Genomic DNA, 12,555 nt, shown 5'->3' with positions numbered 1-12,555 from the left:
AGAGATGTAACCTACAGATTCAAGAATTTGAGTAAACCCCAAAAGGATAACCTAAAGAATTGCATTCCAACACAGATCACAAACGTCTAAAAAACTAAAGATAAGTTTTGGAAGTAGCTAGAGAAAAATGACACCTTACCTACAAAAAAAAAAAAAAAAAAAAAAAAAATTCAAACAGCAGATGTTTTATCTGAAACCATGGAAGCAAAAAGAAAGTGGCACGATAGCTTTTAAGTTTTGGGGAAAAAAGAACTGTCAACCCAGAATCCTGCAACCAGTGAACAGATCACTTAGGAGTGAAGGGGAAATCAACACACTCTGATGACATAAAACTATGGAGAACTTGCAACCAGCAAACCTATCCTTAAAAAATGGCTAAACAAAATTCTCTAAACAGGGAAGAAATTATAAAACAAGGAATTTTGGAACACATCAATACATATCAAGAAATAAAAAAGAACACAGTATGCAAAAATATGGGTAAAATCCATAGGCTTTCCTTCTTCTTTTTGAATTTTCTAAATTACATTTGCTGGCAGAAGCAAAAAAATACAACACTGTCTGACATGTTTCTGAACGTATACAGAGGAGATATTTATGACAATTAAATTACGAATGGGGATTATAAAGGGAGGTAAGATGTTAACACTTAAAGTGGTAAAATGACACCACCCACAGACTGTGATATTATATTATATAATGCAATGCCCACTCCAGCAATTACCAGGAAAGCTATACAAGGAGGTACACCAGCAAACATTACAGATAAATCAAAATGCAATTCTTTTTAAGATTTTACTTTTATTTATTTTAATTTTTTAAGGTTTATATAAATATTTTGGTAATCCCTACACCCAATGTGGGGCTCAAACCCACAACCCCAAGATCAAGAGTCACATACTCTTCCAGCTGAGCCAGCCAAGCACTCCTCAAAATGGAATTCTAAAAAAATGTTCAAGGGCCCCCTGGGTGGCTCAGTGGGTTGAGCCTCTGCCTTGGGCTCAGGTCATGATCTCAGGGTCCTGGGACTTAGCCCCGCATTCGGCTCTCTGCTTATCAGGGAGCCTGCTTCCCCCTCTCTCTCTGCCTGCCTCTCTGCCTACTTGTGATCTCTCTGTCTCTGTCAAATAAATAAATAAATAAATAAGATCTTAAAAAAAAAAAAAAGTTCAAATAACCTACAGGAAGGCAGAGAAAAATATAGAGAAGCAGAAACCAAAACAAACAAATGAAAAAGAAAACAGCAGACTTAAGCCCTAACATAAAAAATTTATTAAATGTAAATGGTCTAAATATACCAATTAATAAAAAGAGATTAGCAGAACAAACAAAAAAATATGACCCAGTCTACAAGTTGCTTCATATGTAACAGTAGAGACAGGTTGCAAGTAAAAGGATGAAAAGACATACATCATATAAACACCAAACAAAAGCAAGAGTAGCTATATTAATAATAATCAGATAAACTCCAAAGCAAATAAAATGACCAGAAACAAAGCACATTATATAATATGCAAGCCACCAAGAAGACACTTGGCAGCTATGCACTAAACAAGAGAGCTGTAAAATCTGTTAAACAAAAACTGATAAAACAGAAACAAGAAAATGATTGTAGCTGAAGACTTCGACACCCCTTATTCAACTAACAGAACAATTAGAAAATTGGCAAAGACATAAAAGATCTCAATGACACCCTCAACCAACAGGATCTAATTAAGATTTACTGACTCTACCCCATAATAGCAGGTACACTTTCTTTTCAGGTGTCCCCAGAATATAAACCAAGACAGATATATCCTGGACCATTAAGCCTAAACACATTTACAAGAATGAAATCAAAGCTTATACTCTCCAACTAAAAGGGAATAAAACTAGAACTCAGTAACAGGTAACAGAAAAATCACCAACATTTGGACACTAAACGACACATTTCTAAGTAATCAATGAGTCAAAACAGAAGTCTCAAATGAAATTAAGAAAACACAGAACTAAAATGCAAATTAAAATGCAAGATAGTTAAAATTTGTGAAATGCAGCAAAAGCTGTACTCAGAGAAAATTTTATAGCACTAAAATGCTAACACTGGAAAAAAGGAAAAGTCAAGTCAATCATCTATACTTCTGCTTCAAGCACCTAGAAAAAGAACAAAATAAACCCAAAGCAAGCAAAACGAAGGAACAGACAACATAAATCAATGAATTTGAAAACAGAAAAATACTTTAAAAAAATAAAATCAAAAGCTGGTTCTTTAAACAGATCCCCAAAATGGCAAGACAGGGAAAAACATAAACAAAAACAAACACACAAAAAACTACCAATATCAGAAATGAAAAGAGAAAAAATAAAACGAAAAGACAGATATCACTACAGACCTCAAAGAAATGAGAGAGAAGTAGTAATACTAGGAGTGACTTACAAACATAAATTTGACAACTTAGACAAAATGGACCAATTCTCTGAAAAAACACAGACCCGATACAAATCAGATGATGGAAATGACCCCATAAATATTAGGAAATTGAATCCATAATTTTTTTTAAAGATTTTATTTATTTTCTTGACAGAAACAGCAAGAGAGGGAACACAAACAGGGGAAGTGGGAGAGGGAGAAGCAGGCTTCCCACCAAGAAGGGAGCCCGATGTGGGGCTTGATCCCAGAACACTGGGATCATGACCTGAGCCTAAGGCAGATGCTTAACAACAGAGCCACCCAGGTGCTGCTGAATCCATAATTTTAAAACTCTCAAAAAAGATATCTCCAGGTCCAGAAGGAGAATTCTACCAAACATTAAAAAAATTATTATCAGTTCTACACAATCTCCTCCAGAAACTGGTTGAGAAAGAAGACACCAATTTTTACGAAGCCAGAATTACCCTGGTACCAAAACAGACAAAATCAGTACAAAAACAAAGCAAACTGACAAAAAAAACTAGAGATCAATATTCCTCATGAAAACAGATAAAAATTCTTAATATTAGCAAATAAAATTGAGCAATATGCAAAAGAATTATATAACATGACCAAATAAAGCCAACTGGCTCAATATTTAATAATCAACATAATCCACCATATTAATATGTTAAAGAAGAAAAATAACATGATCATATCAATTTAAGCAAGAAAGCATTTGATAAAAACCAACACTCATTCCTAACTTAAAAAAAAGATCAGAAAAATAAAAAGAGGGAAATGTCTTCAACTTGAAAAAGAATCTATCCTTCCAAAAACCCCGAAACAACAACAGAAAAAAAAAAGAGAGAGAGAGAAAGAAAAAAAGGCCTCAAGCTAATATTATACTTAATTGTGAAAGACAATCCTTTTATGATTGGGAAGAAAGCAAGAATGTTCCCTCTTATCATTTATTCAAACATAGTGTGGGAAATCCTAGCCAGTGCAAAAAATGCAAGAAAAGGAAACAAAAGGCATAAAGATCAAAAAGGAAGAAATAAAACTGTCCCCATTCACAGATGGCATGACTATCTTTGCAGATAATTCTAAGGAACTTAACAAAAAAACTCACAGAGCAAGTAAGTGATTCCAGCAAAACTGAATGATAGAAGATAAGTATACAAGATTAAACCGCTTCTATATATTAGCAACTAGTAGACATCAAAATTTAAAATACCAATCTACCTACAGGGATGCCTGGGTGGCTCAGTCAGATTAAGCAGCCAACTCTTAGTTTTGACTTCAGATCACGATCTCAGGGTCCTGGGATCAAGCTCTGCATCGGGCCTCGCACTCATTGGGGAATCTGAGGATTCTCTCTCTCCTTCTCCTCCTCCTCATGCTCCTGCTCACACTTTCTCTAAAATAAATAAATAAATCATGGGGTGCCTGGGTGGCTCAGTAGGTTAGGCATCTACCTTCCGCTCAGGTCATGATCCCTGGTTGCTGGGACTGAGCCTCCTATCAGCCTCTCTGCTCTGCAGGGAGTCTGCTTTTCCTTCTGCCCCTCCCCCAACTCGTGCTCTCCCTTGCTCTCTCTCTCAAATAAATAAAATCTTTAAGGAAATATAAATAAAATAAACCTTTTAGGGTCCCCTGGGTGGCTCAGTCGTTAAGTGTCTGCCTTCAGCTCAGGTCATGATCCCAGGATTCTAGAAATGAGCCCCACATCATCGTGCTCCCTACTCAGCAGGAAGCCTGCTTCTTCCTCTCCCACTCCCCCTGCTTGTATTCCCTCTTTCACTGTCTCTCTGTCAAATAAATAAATAAAATAAAATCTTAAAAAAAAATAAAAAAGCTATTTGTAATCACTTAAAAAAAGAAAAAAATACAACAAACATCACAGGACTTGTATGCTGAAAACAACACAACACTGATAAAAGAAATCAAAGATCTAAATAAATAGAGAGATACACCATCCTCATGAATTCGAAGACTCAACATAATAAAGATGTCAATTTTCTTCAAATTGATACACAGGCTTAATGTGATTCTTATCAAAATTCTACCAAGACGTTTTTATAAACAAGATAATTCTAAAATTTTTAAGGAGCGGTAAAGAAACTATAATAGCTAAAAACAATTTTGACAAAGAAAAGTGGCAGGAATCAGTTTACCCAATTTAAAGGCTTATTACAGATTTATGGTAATCAAAAGTATGGAGTCTTGGCAGAGGGACAGACACAGAGCAATGGAACCCAGAAACAGACCAATACAAATATGCCCAAATGATTTCTGACAAAAGTGCAAAAACAATTCAACAGAGGAAAGATCACCTTTTCAACAAATGGTGCTAGAGCAACAGGACAACTGTAGATGAAAAAACTGAACCTCAACCTAAGTTGTGCTGTTCATATAAAAATTAATCAGAATGGATCACTATGTCAATGTAAAAATTATGTAACATTTGGGGGGGGGGGGCGGGGAGGAGAAAATCTTCAGGATCTAGGCCTAGGCAGAGTATTTAGATTTGGCACCAAAAGTATGATCCATTAACAGTAAAACTGATAAATTGGATTTCATTAAAATTAAAAACTTTTAGTGACTGCCAGAAGATGAAAAGACAAGTAACGGAGTGGAAGAAAACACTGAAGGAAAGGACTTATATCCAGAATATAAAAAAGAAAGCTCAAAACTCAACATTAAAAAAGTAGTCTGGGATGCCTGGGTGGCTCAGTCATTAAGTGTCTGCCTTTGGCTCAGGTCATGGGATCCAGCCCTGCGTCCGGCTCCCTGCTCATGGGGAGGCCTGTTTCTCCCTCTCCCACTCCCCCTGGTTGTGTTCCCTCTCTCACAGTGTCTCTGTGTCCAAAAAAAAAAAAAAAAAAAAGTAGTCGGACTAAAATAGGGGCAAGACATGAAGAGACAGTTCACCAAAGATATAAAAATGGTAAATAAGCATATGAAAACATGGTCAACATCATTAGCCATGAGGGAAATGCAAATTCAAGCCACATTGAGATGCACTACATACCTATCAGAATAGCTAACATTAAATAAATAAATTAATTAATAAAAATACCAAATGATGGGAAGGATACAGAAAAAGTAGATCACTTATACATTACTGGTAGATGTAATACAGCAAAGACACTTCAAAAAACAGTTTGGAAGTTTTTTGAAAAACTTGGGGCACTTGAGCACCTGACTTTGGCTCAGGTCAAGATCTTGGACTTCTGGGTTCAAGACCTGCATCATGCTCTGAGCTTAATGGGAGTCTGCTTCTCCCTCTGCCCCTCCCCCCACCACTAAATCAGGAATGTACTTTTTATTTTTTTTAAAGATTATTTATTTGACAGAGACAGAGAGATCACAGGCAGCCAAAGAGGCAGGCAGAGGGAGAGGGGGAAGCAGGCTCCCTGCTGAGCAGAGAGCCTGCGGAACTCAACCCCAGGACCCTGAGACCATGACCTGAGCCAGAGGCAGAGGCTTAACCCACTGAGCCACCCAGGCGCCCCTTAAAATCTGAAACAAATATGTCTGTAAAGCATTTATTAATATAATTATTTTTTTCTTTTAGTTTGTTGATGGCATGAATTGTAAGTTTTCTCAGCTTGAACCATCTTTGAGTTCCTGGAATAAACCCCACTCTATAACTGCACTAGACTGAATAATATAAAAATACATGTCCACACAGAATCTCATATTGTGATTTTACTTGGAAATAGGGTCACTGAATATATAATTAGCTAAGACTGAAGTCATAATGGGTTAGGGTGGGTTACAAATCCAATGCCTGCTCTTTTATTTTCTTTTTTTGAGATTTGAGAGCGATAAAGCAAGAGTGCAGGAATAGGCACATGCAGGTCAAAAGGAAGGGGAAAGGGAGAGGAGAGACAGTCTCAAGCCAGCTAGCACTCAGCACTGAGATCAGGATCTGAGCAGAAACCACGAGAGTGAGACACTCAACCCACTGCACCACCCACGTATCTCTGACAGCTTTCTTTGTAAGAGGTAGGAGAGACACATTGGATACAGAGACACAGAGACTAGAGTGACATGTACAAGCTAAAGAAGAGGGAAACATTTTCTCTCTCAGAACCTCCACAAGGAATCAAAGCTGCCAACATCTTCATTTCAGATTCTGAGCCTCCAGAACTGTGAAAGAATACATTTCTGTTGTTTTAAATCACCCAGTTTGTTAATTTGTCACAGCAGGCCTGGGAAACTAATACAATAATGATGTATGATTCTTTTAATATATTCTGGATATTAATCACTAATATTAGCTCCTTTCAAATGGAAGAACTTAGGGTAGCACAGTTAGGGAGTATTCTTATTGCACTGAAATCAAGTACCTTCTATTAAAATCACAATTGCATGGCCTTGCCTGAGGAAAGCACCCACATCCTAGAGACTGAATGGAAAGCCAGGGATTTGGGTGAATGCACTAACCTCTGCCTCTAGAGTTCTTCCAGCCTGCTCCTACCTCCAGATCCTAGGTCCGAGCCGCGGCCTCCAGCCCAGCCATCCCTGATGCAGACCGGCTGCCCCCACAGCCCATTTCTCCTGCATAATAGGGTTTTGTGCAATTAGGGAGTTTTTCCATAAACTGACCCTTGTATTAATAGAGCCTTCAGTAGATTTTTGTTAGAAACTAAGGATCTCCCTTCAGCTCTGAACAGCTTTTTTGTCAATTCCAACCCAAATATCTATGTACCTTTCTAATTCACTCAGATTTGTGGGTGGCTTCTCTCCTTTTCCTATTCTACATTCTCTAATTCTATGTTCACTTTACATCTCAGAAATGGAGAAATGTACATCAGTCAAATAAAAGAAATAACCAAAAAAATTTTCACAGAAATTACAGAAAAACAGTAAATATAACATATTTCAGTTAGTCAACATAATTTCCCAGATTTACGAAAAAGCTACCTCTAAATGTAACTTCCTTTCCTGAAACAGGAGAAATAATACAAAACTAAGTCACTGAAAACACAACGAAGGAAAACAGAAATGATAAAGGAAGCATTAAAAGTTGGATGGGGGGCCTGGGTAGCTCAGTGTTTAAGCATCTGTCTGACTCTTGATTTTGGCTCAGGTCATGATCTCAGGGTCTTGAGTGAGATCAAGCCCTGCGTTGGGCTCAGTGCTCAGCGCCGAGTCTGCTTAAGATTCTTGTCTCCCTCTGCCCCCCTGACTCACACTTATCCTCTCCCTCTCAAATAAATAAATTAATAAAAATCTTTTTTTTAATTTTGGATAATAAAATGTTCAAATAGAAACCTTGAGACCAATTATTCATTATATTCTTAATGTCTAAAATTTAACTTTGGATGTGTTTTTTCTTTAATTTTTTTAAGATTTTATTTATTTGAGTGAACTCTACAACAAAAAAACATAACCTGATTTTAAAATGTCCAAAAGACTTGAATAGACATTTCTTCAAAGATACACAAATAGCCAATAAGCATATGAAAAGATGTTCAACCACCACAAATCACTGAAGAAATGCAAATCAAAACTAAGAGATACCACCTTACACCCACTATGACAGCAACCATCAAAATTTTTTAAAAATTAATTTTAAAAATTTTTAAATAATGAAAAATAAATGGGTGCCTGGCTGGCTCAGTTGGTGGAAGATATGACTCTTGATCTTGAGGTTGTGAGTTCTGGCCCCATGCTGGGCATAGAGCATACTTAAAACTTTATTAATTAAAAAATAACAAGTATTGGGGCACCTGGATGTTTCAGTTGGTTAAGCAGCTGTTTGCCTTTGGTTAAGGTTATGATCCTGGGGTCCTGTAATGGAACCCCACAGGGAGCCTGCTTCTCCCTCTCCCCACCCACCCCCGCAGGTGCTATCTCTCTCTCTCAAATAAACAATCTTTAAAAAAAAAAAAAAAAGTATCGGTGAGGATGTGGGGAAAATGGAAACCTTGTACTCTGTTGGTGGGAAAATAAATTGGCGCAGCCACAATGGAAAACAGTATAGAGAGTCCTAAAAAAATTAGAAACAGAACTATTTTATGATCTAGCAATTCTACTTCTGGATATATACTCAAAAGAATTGAAAGCAGAGTCTCAAAGAGATACTTAGACAACATCCACAGCAGCATTATTCACAATAACCAAGAGGTGGAAGCAAGCCAAGTGTCCACAGATAAATGGATAAAAAATTGGGGGATATACATCCAGTGGAATACCCTTTGGCCTTTTAAAAAAGGGAATTCTGCAGTAACATACAATACAGATGAACCTCAAAGGTACTAGTTAAGCAAAATAAGCTAGTCACAAAAGGAGAAATACTATAGGACTCTACTTAAATGAGGTACCTAGAAAAGTCAAATTGATTGAGACAGAGTATAGAATGGTTGTATCCAGGCACTGGGGGATTTGGAGAATGGGGAGTTATTATTTACTGGGTACAGAGTTTCAGTTTTGCAAGATGAAAATAGTTTTGGAGATGGGTGGTGATGATGGCTGCACAACACTGTGAATATACTAAGGCCACTGAACTGTACACTTAAAAATGTTAAAATGGCAAATTTTATGTATTGTGCATTTTGCCACAATGGAAAAAAAATATATCAGAAAAATTTTGAGGTGAATCTATATCATGGAAATGGAAAGTTATCTAACATATATGATTATGGAAAAACAAGCTACAGAAAAAAATATAAAATACAATTTCTTTTTCAAAGCTTATATGTGGGATGCCTGGGTGGCTCAGGCAGCTGAGCATCTGCCTTCAACTCAGGTCATGATGCCAGGGTGCTGGGACTGAGTCCCACATAGGGCTCCCTGCTCAGTGAAGAGCCTGCTTATCTTTCTGCCTGCCATTCTCCCTGCTTGTGCTCTCTCTCTTTCTGACAAATAAATAAATTTTTAAAAAAATATCGGGGCACCTGGGTGGCTCAGTGGGTTAAGCCACTGCCTTCGGCTCAGGTCATGATCTCAGGGTCCTGGGATCGAGTCCCGCATCGGGCTCTCTGCTCGGCAGGGAGCCTGCTTCCCTCTCTCTCTCTCTCTCTCTGCCTGCTTCTCTGTCTACTTGTGATCTCTCTCTCTGTCAAATAAATAAATAAAATCTTAAAAAAAAAAATAATAAATAAATAAATAAATAAATAAATGAAGTTTATATGCATAACCGAAGTCTGGAAGAATTCATTTAATATTAATTGCATACCTACTATATGCTGGCACTACCAGATCCTAGAGATAAAGCAATAAATAGAAAAGACAAAGATCCTAACCCTTACAAACTTTACATGCTAGTGGGAGAGAGAGATCAACAAGAAAAATAACTTAAATATAAACTGGAATGACAATATGAAAGTGACATTTTATAGGTAAAAAATGGATATCAAATTTCACTAATAATACGTTATATAGTAATAAATGTGGAGGGAAAAAAAAACTACAGGAAGTCAAATCACAAGTATATAATGGTTAGGGGTGCCTGGGTGGCTCAGTAGGTTAAGTGTCCGACTCTTGTTTTCAGCTCAGATCATGATCTCAGGGTTCTGAGATGGAGCCCTGCATCGGGTCCATGCTCGGCTCTGAGTCTGTTTGAGATTCTCTCTCCCACTCCTTAGGGGGACAAAAAAAAAAAGTATATAAAAGTTGAAAGACAGGAGGATAGCAATTTTAGATAGTGAGGAAAGACATCACTGAAAAGGTAAAAGGAGATAGGAATAGGAGACAGGAGATAAGAAAAGGAGATAAGGCAATAAGCCATACAGGTATCTGGGGGAAATGCATTCTAGGCACAGTGCAAAGATCCAGAGGTGAGAACATGCCTGTTAAGTTCTAGAAATAGTGTGGATGACATCATGATTAGAATGGAGCGAGCAAATGTAACACAATAAACTGACAGTAGTTATCTCTGGGATGGCATTTAGAGACTTCTACATTTGATTTTCTATACATCCTTATTATTTTGTCTTTTACATTAAGCATGTATCACCTTTATACTGGGAAATGCAAGATCTGAATTTTTTTAAAAAGAAAATGTGGGGGGATGCATACATTGAAAATTTGAGAGAACAAAGTTTAAGCTTTAAAATTAGATAAAACTGGATTCCAATCCTGGGGATGCCACTTACCACCTATTTGACTTAATCTCTCTGAGTTTATCTGTAAAATGTAGGTAATAATAATACCAACTTTTTTGGAATATTATATTAGATAATGCATGTGAAAAGTACTTAGCATAGCACCTGAAACACTGTAAGTACTCCTTAAATAGTAGCTTTACAAAAATATATCACAAACCAAAATGTTAATTGATTTTGCTATTAATTTTTTTCATGAAAAAGCAATATATTAAAATATGGATATACAGAAAACCAAATATAAAAGTCTCTAAAAATATTCAACAATCTTACAGAAGTGAACGATCAAAAGTAAAATCCTCTACATACAAACTCCAATCTCACTTTCCCCCTAGGGTAACTGCTATTAACATTTTGATATAATCTTTCCATATCTTTTTCTATACACCATATATCAAAGGTTTTCTGGTAATTTTTACATAAGAAAGGTAATTTTTATATAAGAAAGCGATCATGTTATATTTATTCTGAATGTTTTGTTATTTCCATATAACAATAAATTTGGAAGGTATGTCATGTCAAATAGTTAGCTCAACCTTTTTAATTGTTATATAGTACTTCATAGTACAAATGTATATATTTATGATATTCAAATAATCAGTATCATAATTAATGTTTCAAAGAACACCACTGTGTATTTTTATGCATGGTACCATTATTTCTATAGTAATAAATTTCTGAAAATGATAAGGGAACATATTTAAAACTTTGCCCATTATACTCTAAGAAAGCTATGCCAATTAAGAGGCTCATCAACCATATCGAATTATCCATATGTCCACCAGCACTGAGAAGTAGCAATCCTTCAAATTTTTGTCAATTTTCTAGGTATAAAATTATCATTAATGTTCATTTATGTTATTAGTAAGACTGAATATATTTTTGTTATTGTTAATACTTTTTCTATTTTGTCCTATAAAATTTAAATAGTGATTACGTGTAACTTCCCTAAAAAAAAGCAAAGTCTCCAATTAAAAATGAAGTTCACACTTTTAGTAATAGGTTTATAGAGAATCTATGAATTAGAGGAATTTAGAGAAAGAAAAGTTGATTCTGAGATGGTTTAAATTAAGATGTGGCATAGTCCATAGCACAGAGAAGGTGCTCAATAAGAAGGAAATAGTAAAGAAAACAAGGCCTCCAGCCAGTCAGCCAGAAAAGTTTCAAATTAAATTTCAAATTAAGCTGGGCCTCAAAAAAAGTAAAGGAATGGAAAAAGGCATTTCACACAAAGGACATAAGCAAATCCTAAAGGGAGGTATGAAAATATGTGTGAAGAGCTGTCAGGCCTATATAGAGCACAGAGTCTGTATTTGGGGGAAAAAAATAAAATGTCAAGTGTGAGAAGGTCTTCAATGACAAGATGAAATCTTAGATTTGATTCAACAAGCAACCAAAAGATAAGATACACTTTTAAATCAGAGTGACAAGAAAAAAAGGTAAATTAAAAGAGTAATATGACAGATTTAAAGTTTGAAGTAATAGAAGTAGGGAGATAAATTATATTAACCAAAAATGAGGTGATAAAGGCATAGTACAACAGCAGGATGAAAAGGTTAAAAGAACCTCTAAAATTTTAAACTATGCCACTTCTGAAGAAAAATAATGGGGTAAATGCATACCTCTACTTTTACTCCCCCCCCCCCGAAATTATATAAAGGAGAAAAACAATTTTATACAAGACATAAAGTCCATCGACACAAAAAAATGGAAGAAAAGAGCAAAAAATTTTTGGAAACTGGGACCACTGCCTTGATAGATCCACAAGAACTAAATCCTAAGCCAGCAGGAGGAAAAGCAGAAAACCACCCCAATTTATATGTCAGAATCCCCCAAAGTCTCGGGAATTGGTAATCTAGGTACAGAGGAGGGGGTATGTGTGAATGAAAGCTAAAATAAAAAGAACTGGTTCAACAACTATTTAAGCAGCAGGCAGGTTTTCAGATCCTCTCCCTAGTCCTTCTAGCAGGGAAATTGCCTCACTCCCCGATTAAAAGACTGCTTTATTCTCTTGAGAATATAATTCTTTTCTATCTATGTTGCCTG

The 12,555-nt window shown here is 36.1% G+C and overlaps 1 protein-coding gene across 4 annotated transcripts in view; it reads right to left on the bottom strand.

Annotated features, from left to right (window-relative positions):
• Positions 1-12,555, bottom strand: part of LOC111161943 (aryl hydrocarbon receptor nuclear translocator) — a 73,135-nt gene that overhangs the window by 51,135 nt on the left and 9,445 nt on the right. Inside the window, exon 1 of one of the 4 annotated variants that reach the window (XM_022526017.1) lies at positions 3,639-3,652. The exons of the other annotated variants lie outside the window; for them this stretch is intronic. The gene's annotated coding sequence lies outside the window, so the exon portion shown is untranslated. Of the gene's footprint in view, positions 1-3,638; positions 3,653-12,555 lie in introns of those variants that run through there. 4 annotated transcript variants of the gene reach the window in all.

Source organism: Enhydra lutris, unplaced genomic scaffold (assembly GCF_002288905.1).
Source record: "Enhydra lutris kenyoni isolate GAN:26980312 unplaced genomic scaffold, ASM228890v2 scaffoldscaffold88, whole genome shotgun sequence".
NCBI lineage: Eukaryota > Metazoa > Chordata > Mammalia > Carnivora > Mustelidae > Enhydra > Enhydra lutris.
The sequence above is the reverse complement of the archived record's forward strand: the minus strand, read 5'-3'. Positions and strand labels throughout refer to the sequence as shown.